Genomic DNA, 13,701 nt, shown 5'->3' with positions numbered 1-13,701 from the left:
TTGATTTTAGCCATTCTGACCGGTATAAGATGGTATCTTAATGTTGTCTTGATTTGCATTTCCCTGATTGCTAAGGAAGTTGAGCACGATCTTAAGTGTCTTTTGGCCATTTGAACTTCTTCTGTTGAAAAGTCTCTGTTCAGCTCAGTGCCCCATTTTATAATTGGATTGATTAACCTTTTACGGTCTAATTTCTTGAGTTCTTTGTATATTTTGGATATCAGACCTTTGTCAGTTGCGGGGTTGGTGAAGATCTTCTCCCAGTCAGTGGGTTGCCTTTCTGTCTTAGTGACAGTGTCCTTTGCTTTACAGAAGCTTCTCAGTCTCAGGAGGTCCCATTTATTCAATGATGTCCTTAGTGTTTGTGCTGCTGGGGTTATACGTAGGAAGTGTTCTCCTGTGCCCATGTGTTGTAGAGTACTTCCCACTTTCTCTTCTATCAGGTTCAGTGTGTTTGGACTGATATTGAGGTCTTTAATCCATTTGGACTTGAGTTTTGTGCATGGTGATAGATATGGATCTATTTTCATTCTTCTACAGATTGACTTCCAGTTTTGCCAGCACAATTTGTTGAAGATGCTCTCTTTTTTCCATTGTATACTTTTAGCTCCTTTATCGAAAATCAGGTGTTCATAGGTTAGTGGGCTAAAGTCAGGGTCTTCTATTCTATTCCATTGGTCGACTTCTCTGTTTTTATGCCAGTACCAAGCCGTTTTCAGTACTGTAGCTCTGTAATAGAGTTTGAAGTCAGGGATGGTAATGCCTCCAGACGATCCTTTATTGTATAAGATTGTTTTGGCTATCCTGGGTTTTTTGTTTTTCCATATAAAGTTGATTATTGTCTTCTCCAGATCTGTGAAGAATTTTGATGGGATTTTGATGGGGATTGCGTTGAATCTATAGATTGCTTTTGGTAGAATTGCCATTTTTACTATGTTGATCCTCCCAATCCAAGAGCAAGGGAGGTCCTTCCATTTTCTGGTGTCCTCTTCAATTTCTTTCTTCAAAGACTTAAAGTTCTTGCCAAATAGATCTTTCACTTCCTTGGTCAGAGTTACCCCAAGGTATTTTATGCTATTTGTGGCTATCGTGAAAGGTGATACTTCTCTGATTTCCCTCTCTGCTTCCTTATCCTTAGTGTATAGGAAGGCAACTGATTTTTTGGAGTTGATTTTGTATCCTGCCACATTACCAAAGGTGTTTATCAGCTGTAGGAGTTCTTTGGTAGAGTTTTTGGGGTCGCTTATGTATACTATCATATCATCTGCAAATAATGAAAGCTTAACTTCTTCCTTTCCAATATGGATCCCCTTGATCCCCTTATGTTGTCTTATTGCTATTGCTAGAACTTCAAGCACTATATTGAAGAGGTATGGAGAGAGTGGACATCCTTGTCGTGTTCCTGATTTTAGTGGGATGGCTTTGAGTTTTTCTCCATTTAATTTAATGTTAGCTGTCAGCTTGCTGTAAATAGCTTTTATTATATTTAGGTATGACCCTTGTTCCCTAATCTCTCCAAGACCTTTATCATAAAGGAGTGTTGAATTTTGTCGAATGCTTTTTCAGCATCTAATGAAATGATCATATGGTTTTTTTCTTTCAGTTTATTTATATGGTTGATTACATTGATAGATTTGCGTATGTTGAACCAGCCCTGCATCTCTGGAATGAAGCCTACTTGATCATAATGGATAACTTTTCTAATGTGTTCTTGGATTCGGTTTGCCAGTATTTTATTGAGAATTTTTGCGTCGATGTTCATGAGTGAGATAGGCCTGTAATTCTCTTTCTTGGTTGGGTCTTTGTGTGGTTTTGGTATCAGGGTAACTGTAGCTTCATAAAAGGAATTTGGCAATGACTCTTCTGTTTCTATATTGTGAAATACATTAAGAAGTATAGGTATTAGCTCTTCTTGGAAGTTCTGGTAGAATTCCGCATTGAAACCATCTGGCCCTGGGCTTTTTTTGGAAGGGAGTTTTTTGATAACTGTTTCTAATTCTTCGCGACTAACAGGTCTATTTAGATCGTTCACCTGGTCTTGGTTTAGGTTTGGTATATGGTACTTATCTAAAAAAGTGTCCATTTCTTTTGCATTTTCCAGTTTTGTGGCATACAGGCTTTTGTAGTAAGATCTAATGATTCTCTGAATTTCCTCTGTGTCTGTGGTTATGTCCCCCTTTTCATTTCTGATCTTATTTATTTGTGTGTTCTCTCTGTCGTTTAATTAGTTTGGATAGGGGTTTATCAATCTTGTTGATTTTCTCCAAGAACCAACTTTTTGTTTCATTGATTCTTTGGATTGTTTTCTGTGTTTCTATTTTGTTGATTTCTGCCCTCAGTTTGATTATTTCCAGTCTTCTACTCCTCCTGGGCGCCTCTGCTTCTTTTTTTTCTAGAGCTTTCAGATGTGCTGTTAAGTCTCCAATGTATGCTTTCTCCGTTTTCTTTAAGTGGGCACTTAGTGCTATGAACTTTCCTCTTAGCACTGCTTTCATCGTGTCCCATAGGTTTGAGTATGTTGTCTCTTTGTTTTCATTAAATTCAAGGAAGACTTTAATTTCTTTCTTAATTTCTTCCTTGACCCAGGTGTGGTTCAGTAGTTGACTGTTCAGTTTCCATGAGTTTGTCAGCTTTCTGGGGGTAGCATTGTTGGTGCCTTCTAACTGTAATCCGTGGTGATCTGATAAGACACAGGTGGACACTGATATTTTTTTGTATCTGAGGTTTCCTTTGTTTCCAAGTATGTGGTCAATTTTCGAGAAGGTTCCATGAGCTGCAGAGAAGAAGGTGTATTCTTTCCTATTTGGGTGGAGTGTTCTATAGATGTCTGTTAAGTCCATTTGATTCATTACCTCCAACAATTCTCTTAATTCTCTATTAGTTTTCTGTCTGATTGACCTGTCCATTGGTGAGAGAGGTGTGTTGAAGTCTCCTACTACTAGTGTGTGTGATTTGATGTCTGCCTTGAGTTTTAGCAATATTTCTTTTACATAAGTGGGTGCTTTTATATTAGGGGCATAGATATTCAGGATTGAGACTTCATCCTGCTGAATCATTCCTGTTATGAGTATAAAGTGTCCCTGTCGATCTCTTCTGATTGATTTTAGTTTGAAGTCAGTTTTGTTAGAAATTAGTATGGCCACACCTGCTTTTTTCTTAGGATCATTTGCTTGAAAAACCTTTTCCCAACCCTTTACTCTGAGTAGATGCCTGTCTTTGTGGTTGAGATGAGTTTCTTGCAAACAGCAGACTGTTGGATCCTGTTTTCGTATCCAATCTCTTAGCCTGTGCCTTTTTATTGGTGAATTGAGACCATTAATATTAAGTGATATTAATGACCAGTGGTTGTTAACTCCGGTTATTCTTACTGCTTTTGGTAGAAGAGTTTGTGTGTCTCCCTTCTTTGAGTTGTGCTGTTGAAGGGTCACTAGATGCCTGGGTTATTGTAGGCAGTGTTGGCAATGTTGGATTCCTTGGGTTGTGATTTTCCTTCTATTACTTTCTGTAGGGCTGGATTTGTGGCAGCGTATTGTTTAAATTTGTTCTTATCCTGGAATGTCTTGTTTTCTCCATTGATAGTGAACGATAGCTTGGCTGGGTATAGTAGTTTGGGTTTGCATCCATGGTCTCTTAGTTTCTGTAGTACCTCTATCCAGGACCTTCTGGCTTTCATGGTTTCCATAGAGAAGTCAGGTGTAAGTCTGATCGGTTTACCTTTATAAGTTACTTGGCCTTTTTCCTTTGCAGCTCTTAATATTCTTTCTTTAATCTGTATATTTTGTGTTTTGATTATTATATGGCGAGGGGACGTTTTTTTTTTGATCCAGTCTGTTTGGTGTTCTGTATGCTTCTTGAATATTCAAAGGAATATCTTTCTTTATGTTGGGGAAGTTTTCTTCCATAATTTTGTTAAAAATGTTTTCTGGACCTTTGAGCTGTGCCTCTTCTCCTTCTTCTATCCCTATTATTCTTAGGTTTGGTCTTTTTATTGTGTCCCATATTTCCTGAATGTTTTGTGATGAGAATTTGTTGGTTTTGGTGTTTTCTTTGATCAGTCCGTTTATTTTCTCTATGTTGTCTTCAGAATCTGAGATTCTTTCTTCTATCTCTTGTATTCTATTGATTATGCTTGTTTCTGTAGTCTCTGCTCGTTGACCTATATTTGCCATATCCAGCTGGTCCTCAGTTTGTGTTTTCTTCCTTGCTTCCATTTCAGTTTTCAATTCTTGGACTGTTTCCATTACCTGTTTGATCGTTTTTTCTTGGCTTCCCAGGGTATCATTTACGTATTTACTCATTTCTTCAAACTTTTTGTTATACTTCTCATCCATTTCTATGAGGGCATTTTTTACATGTTGTTTAAGGGACTCTATTGCTTTCAAAAAGTCAGTTTTTTCCTCTTCTCCTGTGTTAGGGTGTTCAAGTCCTTGTGTTGTAAGATCATTGGGTTCTGGTGTTTTCATGTTGTTTTTCAGATTGTTGGGTGAATTCTTGCCTTGGCGTCTGCCCATCTCCTCTTACCGATGCTATCTATTGGGTTTGATTTAATTGTAGTGGGGCAATCTGCTCTCAGTGCAGGCTTCACTGTTTCTTGCCCGCACTATCCTGCATCCAGTGCTTCCGCCACCGGGGCCTGCCTGCCGGTGCCTCCGCCGCCCGGAACTGTCTGTGCGCCGGTGCTTCCGCCGCCTAGGCCTGCCTGCCGGTGCCTCCGCCACCTGGGCCTGCCTGCGCGCCGGTGCTTCCGCCGCCTAGGCCTGCCTGCCGGGCCTGACTGCCGGTGCCTCCGCCACCCGGGCCTGCCTGCACGCCGGTGCCTCTGCCGCCCGGACTTGCCTGCGTGCTGGTGCCTCCGCCACCCGGGCCTTCCTGCGCGCCGGTGCTTCCGCCGCCTAGGCCTGCCTGCCGGTGCCTCCGCCACCCGGGCCTGCCTGCCGGTGCCTCCGCCTCCCGGGCCTGCCTGCACGCCGGTGCTTCCGCCGCCTAGGCCTGCCTGCCGATGCCTCCGCCGCCTGGGCCTGACTGCCAGTGCCTCCGCCACCGGGGCCTGCCTGCGTGCCGGTGCTTCCGCCGCCTAGGCCTGCCTGCCGGTGCCTCCGCCTCCCGGGCCTGCCTGCGCGCCGGTGCCTCCGCCGCCCGGACTTGCCTGCGTGCTGGTGCCTCCGCCGCCCGGGCCTGCCTGCGCGCCGGTGCTTCCGCCGCCTAGGCCTGCCTGCCGATGCCTCCACCGCCCGGGCCTGCCTGCGCGCTGGTGCTTCCACCGCCTAGGCGTGCCTGCTGGTGCCTCCGCCACCAGGGCTTGCCTGCCGGTGCCTCTGCCGCCCGGAACTCAATCAATTCTTAAATTGCTTCAAAGGAAGCCTGGACAATCTGGGCACATTGTTCAGATCACCGTCCCAGACAACAGCCCTCAGAGCAATCAGGAAGGGAGCCTAGTCACCGGAAGTGGAAGCGGAGCTGGAAGCCCGAGCTAAAAAGGACTTTTCTATTACATGTCATGTTAATGAGATTATAAAGAGATGTCTGTCCTACTTGTTTTTCTATATAACAAAAATACCACTACCCGCAGGAAGTAACCCAAACGGTACTCAAAGGAATGAAATCTGGCAGATGGATGTGTTCCAATTTGTAGAATTTAGAAAATTAAAATATATACACCATACCATTAACACTTATATTTCTGCAAGGCTGTGGCTTAGTGGGTAAAGTTTTAAGTAAAGTTTGCCTCTTCTCCTGGCAGTAACTATATGGCATTTCTTGACTCTGTCTTCTTTTTTCTAGCATTCAGTTTAGTTTTTCCTGCCTTGGTGTAGGAGGTCCTTCTTTCTATGTGTTGCTTTCATTGATTGAATAAAGAAACTGCCTTGGCCTTTTGATAGGGCAGCAGCTTAGGTAAGAGGGAAAGACAGAACTGGATGTTGGGAGGAAGAAGGCAGGCAGAGAGCCGCCTGCCATGAAGCTGCTAGGTCAGACATGCTGAATCTTTCCTGGTAAGCCACGGCCTCGTGGTGACATACAGATTATTAGAAATAGGTTGAATCAAGATGTGAAAGTTAGCCAATAAGAGGCTAGAGCTAATGGCCAGGCAGTGTTTAAATGAATACAGTTTCTGTGTCATTATTTCAGGGTTAAGCTAGTCGGGTGGTGGGAAGCCACTCATTTTACTACACTGCCTACCTCTATTCTTTCCTGCACAGGCCCAAGACAGTTCTTTATTAATGAATCATATTCACATCATACAGAGGGGAATCCCACATCAAGGAGCCTCTTGGTAAGGGACATAAGGAAGATAAAATAGGGACTACAATTATCAAACCCCTGCTTTCATTTTTTTTTTACTTCTCTCCATACCTATTTTTGTCTCTGTGGTATCTATTATTGAATATATGTCTATATGAATGATGTTTATGTTTTCCACAATGACCAATAAATTTTCCTGAAGTAATCTCTGAAGTTTCCATGAAGAAGATGGTGATCCACAACAAAGATTCCACCTAGTTAATATGATGCCATTATGCTGATAACACCACTTTAAGATTGGTTTAGGGTAACAAACTGCTCAAGATGCTTCCAAATTGGCTAGCTGACATAATGTACTTTCTTACATCATTCTGGCCAGAACTTCAAATAAGAACTTCAGAAAAAAACCTAGCGACTACTCGGAGACTATCTGCAATTATACCAGAGAGAACTCTTGAAACTTAACCATCATTTTAACTTTTACAGGATCCCATAGAAAGAACATTGCCCCCATGACAGCTGGAAGTAATTATAGAAAACAGCATCTTCTCTTCTAACAAAGTTTGTCCTCTTGGCTAAGGACATTATTAGTGGTTGGCTATCATAGGCATAGAGTTGGGGGTGGAAATGAAGTAGGCTCAGGGATCTCTCTTGGGAAAAAAATGAAAATAGATGGGATAGGATAATAGGTAGATTAGTGTGAGCTTACTCACACTAGTAACAACAGTGTTTAATAGTGAGAATACTTGTGAGCTACTATTTATAGACAATTTCTATTGATATAAATTTTTGTATATTTATACAATTTCAACTTATATTTGTTATATTAAATACTTATTTCTGTTTACAATATTTGTGTACCTTTGCAAAGTTATTTTGTCATGTTGATATTGTATGCATGCATGTTTCTACCTCTCCTAAGACATTTATATATTGTTTACATTTTGAGGTTATTGTCCTCATCTGCCACACAGTTGTTTAATGATGGTTTAAATTTTTTGTTCTGAAGCCTTAGTCTTTAAGACATATAGGTATTAAGAATTACAGGTCAATAGTTATCCATGTTTGTCATACTTATAGTTAGACTAATCAAGTTCTTTGGATGCATAGAGATTGTATTTTATATAGATAATATTCAAACACTTCAAAGAACTGTAGAATATGGCATTTAAATAATTTAGGATCCTGTTGACATAAGACATAATTATTCCTGGCGACACTGATCAACTCCTGAAAGAATGTTGACCTCCAAAGGTACTCTACTTGGAGCTTGTTTTCTTTCTGGCAAAACTGGGCTTTGGGCAAAGAACTGCCCCTGCCTTGACCACTGACAAAAATACATGGTGTCTAGACTGCATAAGCAAGATGCAAGCAAAAAGACTGTCAAACCTTGCCAAGACAGTGTAAGATGATTTTTCAAATTTTCTACCTCTGAAAATGGTCTGTAAGTTACTAGAGGCCTTTGCCAAAGTTGGTTGCCCCAGTGTTGCAAATGAGACTTTGGGTGATTACAAAGGTAGTTGGTTGTCTCTGTCATTTCTTGCACATTTTGGAAGTTGCTTGTCTGCACTTCCTGTTTACTCAAGTAATATTATTTCCTTTCCCAGGTCTATGATGGGATTGAAGACTAGTCATAGTTACTTTCCTCTCATGACTTAGCCAAGACATTTTTAATATAAGATTTAGACTCTTTAAGAGAGGATAACTATTGAAACATTTAGCAAATGCTTCTTGTTTGATGCTTGTTGTAACTCTAATTTTTTATGTATGTTTTTGCCTCTTTTTTTCACTGGACAATACTTGATATTTGTTCTTATTGTATATAGTCTTATATTAGGTTTAGAACTCTCTTATTTAGACAAGAGGGGGAGGTGTTGTAGGAGCTCCTTCAGCCAGTAGTCTTTCAGATAAAGATCCACTTTGGGCATGGTTTTATGTACTAAAAATGCAGATGAAAAATGTGTGGGCCTCTTGGCATCTGGATTTAGTTCTAGTTCCCAGCACATGCAGAGGTCTGTGGATTGCTACTTTTTCTGTGAGTTTATCCCCAGATAAATAAACCTTTGTTATACTACATTCCAGGCTATTGTGGAACTATTTTGTATGCCAACATTGCAGTATATAAGGTCAACACAACAAACTATCCTTTGTATTTCTGCAAGGAAAAAATTAATTTTGAATCTAAAATAGATATTCATGTTTTAAATCTAATATAGAATCTACCAAAACCATTATTCTCAGTCAAAGAAACACACAGGAAGCTTACCCATAGCCTCATATACCTGTATAATATTTTAATTAATTTGAAATTGTTTCACATCTACATATCAGAGTATTACTCAGCAGTAAAAAAACAATTAAATCTTTCTAATTCTGTCTAATTAGAAAACCCTATCCTGAGTGAAGTAACCCAGTCCGAAAAAATGAATATGGTATGTACTCACTCATAAATGGATTCTAGTCATAAACAAAAGACATTGAGACTATAATTCATGATCCTAGAGAAGCTCACTAATAAGGTGAACCCAAAGAAAAACATATATAAATTCACCTAGAAATTGTAAGCAGACAAGATCACCTGACAAAATTTGGGAACATGGGGTCGGGTGTAGAAGGAAGGGGAGAATGCAAAGAGAAGGGGAGAAGGGGAGAGCTTTAGGGAATGGGAGAGTTGAAATGGAGGAAGCTCAGATATGAGAGCAGGGAAAGAGATGTCTTGATTGAGGGAGTCTTTTTGGGGTTAATGAGAAACCTGGCTCTAGAAAAATTCCCAGGAATCCACAAAGATGAACCCAGCTAAGACCCTAAGCAATAAAGGAGAAGGTGCCTGAACTGGCCTTTCCCTGTAGCCAGACCGATGATTACCTTAAATATCACCATAGAACTTTCATCCAACAACAGATGGAAACAGAGGCAGAGACCCACATCGGAGTGCTGGACTGAGCTCCCAAGGTCCAGTCGAATAGTGGAAGGAGTGAGATTATGAGCAAGGAGGTCAAGACCATGAGGGGTTCACCCACTGAGACAGTTTGCCTGAGCTAATAGGAGCTCACCAACTCCAACTGAACTGGGAATGAACAACTAAACTAGTCCCTCTGAATGTGACAGTTGGGGTAGACTGTGTGGCCAATGACAATGGCACTAGGATTTGTCTCTACTACATGTACTTGCCCTTTGGGATCCTATTCTCTTTGGAGATATACCTTGGTCAACCTAGATATAGTGGAGAGGGCCTTGTACTTTCCACAGGGCAAGTTGTCTTGCGGCCTCTTAAGATTGGAGGTGTGTGGAGGGAGTGGGAGGGGAGGGGGATGAGGGGAGGAAGTGGGAATTCGGATTGGTATTTTTTTAAAAGTAATAAAAAATAAATAAATAAAAATATTTTACTTAATTTGTATGCAGCTATGATCAGATATTGAATGGCATGTTGTCTTCTGTAACAAACAAGCCTAAATCTGAGTTGTGCCTACTGGGTCAACACATTAGATTTCCCTTTATTATATGTGGCAAAAGTCTGAAGACATAAGACCTGGGAATCCAGTGGAGAGCTGCCTGAGAATAGATTCCAGCAACCTTCTTTCTATCCATCTCAGCACCAAGTACATGCTGTACTCGACCGTAACATTGCTGAGCAAATAGACTCTGTGGACAAGAGCAAAAACATCACTAAGAGAAAGAGTTTCACTATTTCAAGGAAATAAGGCTGTTACACAAGGGAAATTCATTCATGGATACACAAACACACACATTGTCGTTTATCTGTTTCCTTTACTGTATGTTCCAGAAACATTAGACATATAAGGCAGAATGCAATAAAAAAGGGAATAAATTCTATACATTTTATAATGGAAGTTATAGAGTAGCTTAGATCAATTAGCCCTTTTGCCATATCATTTTATTATTTAGAGATGGATTAACCACTTTCAAAATCTTTCTTGTTTTCTGCTTTACCCTTTCTCTTTCCTTCTTTCTTTCTTTCTTTTTCTGAGACATGGTTTTTCTGTGTTGCTTTGGAGCCTGTACTGGAACTCGCTCTGTAGATCTCTGGCCTCCAACTCACAGAGATTCACCTGTCTCCCAAGTGCTGGGATTAAAGATGTGCATCAGTACTGCCCAGCTGCTTTACTTTTTCCTTAAAAAAATATTGTCAGTACTTAATCCTAGTATGCAAATTTGTCAATAAAAATTCCTATTCATAGCTAGTTTTGGAATATGGATGTTGAAATAAGAGCGGCGGGGCTGCGTCTCCGGCACCCGGCTGCCCGCATGGCTAGCTTTACCAGAAATAATTACACGGAAACTGTATTCTTTTGAACACTGCCTGGCCCATTAGTTCCAGCCTCTTATTGGCTAGCTCTTACATATTGATCTAACCCATTTCTAATATTCTGTGTAGCACCACAAGCTGGCTTACCAGGAAAGATCTTAACCTGCATCTGTCTGGAGTGGGAGAATCATGGCGACTCCCTGACTCAGCTTCTTTCTCCCAGCATTCTGCTCTGTCTACTCTGTCTACCTAATTTTCTGTCCTATCAAAGGCCAGGCAGTTTCTTTATTAATTAACCAATGAAAGCAACAGATAGAAAGATGAACCTCCTCCATCATATGGACAGTCTGCCATCTTGAAAAGGAATGACTCTCCTTCCTCAATATCATCAACAAGCTTGAGCAAAATGGAACATTGGTCAGGAGAACCAGACATTTGGCTTCCCTCCTTAAAGAAGAGAGTTTGAAAACAGGGTAATTGTTCTTCTTCTTCCTTATTTTCTTCCTCCTCATTCTATTGTTAGCCATGCTCATTTACACTCCACCTAAAGGAAAAGCAAGCTTTAGGTAATTATATCTCCTACTAAATTCATCTACTTAGTATAAGGATGTTGTTTGTTTATATGTGACTGTCTGTTTGTCCTTTATATGCTTCTCTTAGAGACCCCTTGCTGTGAGATAATGCTCGTATACACTATAAAGATTTGTCACTCATATTAGTATAATAAAACATTGATTGTCTAGTAGCCAAGGAGGAAGTATAGGTGGGTTAACCAGACTCGGAGAATTCTGGGAAGAGGAAAGGCAGAGACATTTCAGACAGGACCAGGCAGGACAGAAAGGTCTGTCTGCAGCATCTGAAATGGTACTTCTCAAAATCAATACTTGCATATATCTTTTCACATTTGTTATCCCAATGTCAGTCCGCGGCGTACACAGGTATTCTGGCAAATGTGCTACAATACACATGTGTGCATAAATGTACATCTCTTCCACACTTGATTTATTGGTGTATAATCATTGTTTGTTAGATTTCATACAGACATTTTCTTTCAAGTATGACATGTACTTTTACCATATTCTTTCTTTCAGATTCTTCCATTTCTCCTCCCACTTTTCTCCTCACTATTATGCTTCTTTCTGAGTCTCATATTCTGCTTTCATGTCATATACACAAAAATTCTTTTACGAATCTACAAATAAGTCTAATGCCCATACATCAAATTATTTACTTTTCTGAATCTGTCATCTATCTTCTCTTTGTCTATCATCCAGATATCTATTTGTCTATCAGTGTAAATCACATTTGCTTAGCCTTTCTCATACTGGTGGAAATGTAAGTTGGTTCTATGTCTTGGCTATTGTGAGCAGTATGCAATAACACAGGCAAGCAGCATCTGTATGGACATTTGACTAAAAGTCTTCAGCACTTGTTTCCCATATTGGCTAATGCTGTAGTTCTAATTTTAGTTTTTCTGGAAGCAAGAGACTTATTTCCACAGTTGCCGGACAAATTGACAGCACAACCAGCTCTGTATCTGGATTCTCCTTTTTCCATGTCCTTGACAACATTTAGTGTTAACTGAATTTCATAAGCAATTAACAGGGGAATAAATTCTGAGAAACTTCAGGAGGTAGCAGACATCCTCTTCTGATTGGATAATTTAGCAGTCGCTCTCTGGACTCTCTATCCTTGCTGGTATTATATGCTTTGCAATTTGTCTGCTGACAGAGTGAGCATTCTGTCAGCATTCTGTTACACCAAGATCTGCTTCTCTAACTTTGGATTAGTTCAAACTTACAACTTTTTGTTTAGACTTTTTTGTATAATGCTATTATTTCCAACACCATTTCTCTCATTCAATTCATTGTATGGGAGGGAGGAAATCATACTAACTTTTGCTGCTATGAAATATCTGTCGACTGTTGATACAGAAGGAATTGGAAGACTGGGGGCACTCAGAGAAGCACAAAGAAAACAGCCCTTTGAGGTGTGAGCCAGTTTGTTAAGGATGCGTGGAATCCAGACAATTAGTCTAAGAAAAAGAGAATTCACATCATGCAAGGGATCAGGTGTGGAGAGGAACATAAGTAGAAACAACACAAAAATACCCACAAGGCATCTAACCCAGCTTTGAAGAATTCAGTTGTTATAGAAATATGAAGAACTTAGGTTTGAAGCATAGTTTAATAGTAGAGCTTTTGCCTAGCACAGTCAGGCACTGGATTAGATCCTCAGCATTGCATAGTAAAACCATTGACTTGACAACCATGAATGTCTTGAAAGCTCGAACAAAGTATTTACTTTAAGGTGACCTAATTGTATCAAGGACATGTGAGTGAAACGATACAAGTTTTTTTTTTTTTTAAATATAATTATTGTTGTGATGTAAAATAGTCAGGTAGGAGAAAGGAAACTAGACAAACCAACTAAAGAGCAAAATAAGAAGCAGGAAATGTATATTATAGTATCCTGGACTTCACTAATCCATGAAGACAGCTTGAGTATGTGAGCAGATTTTGAGAAATTTGTCATTTTTCATGAGAAAAATTTTCTCTTTAGATGACTAGAGAAAATTATCCACCTGGATTGTCTTTAAAAGGTATTTTTAATCATTTAGAAAGAAGCCAAGATTGTGATTGTGCTGATTTTGAGCTTTGATTGCCAAGCATTAATGTAGAGAAAATGGGATTTAAAAACTTAATTGGGTCTTTGCATACTTTAGATCTGTCACCGTAGATAATGGGACTAAGTATTAAGGGGAATTTGTTGAGGCTGTAGGACTGAGGTGCAGTCAAGAATATGAACCTCTGTGTCAGTCTTTTGTCTGTTGACAGAGGTTTCTGTCCTGCCCAGTCCCGCAGCTGTTCAGTCCCAAAGAAACACACAGAGGTCTAAGTAATGATAAACTGGTTGGACTAGTAGCTCAGGTGTTCTTATTAACTAACTCTTACATTATACATTAACCCATTATTCTTGTCTGTGTTATCCATGTGACTTGGTTCCTTTTTATCAGCAATGCAGTCTCATCTTGCTTCCTCTGGGTCTGGGTGATGACTACAGACTGAGCCTTTCCTCTTCCCAGAATTCTCCTGTTCTGGTCACCCTGCTTATACTTCCTGCCTGGCTACTGGCCAATCAGCATTCTATTAAATCAATACAAGGGACAAATCTTTACAGAGTACACGACCATT

Source organism: Chionomys nivalis, chromosome 3 (genome assembly GCF_950005125.1).
Source record: "Chionomys nivalis chromosome 3, mChiNiv1.1, whole genome shotgun sequence".
Taxonomy (NCBI): domain Eukaryota; kingdom Metazoa; phylum Chordata; class Mammalia; order Rodentia; family Cricetidae; genus Chionomys; species Chionomys nivalis.
Note: the sequence above shows the minus strand (reverse complement) of the source record.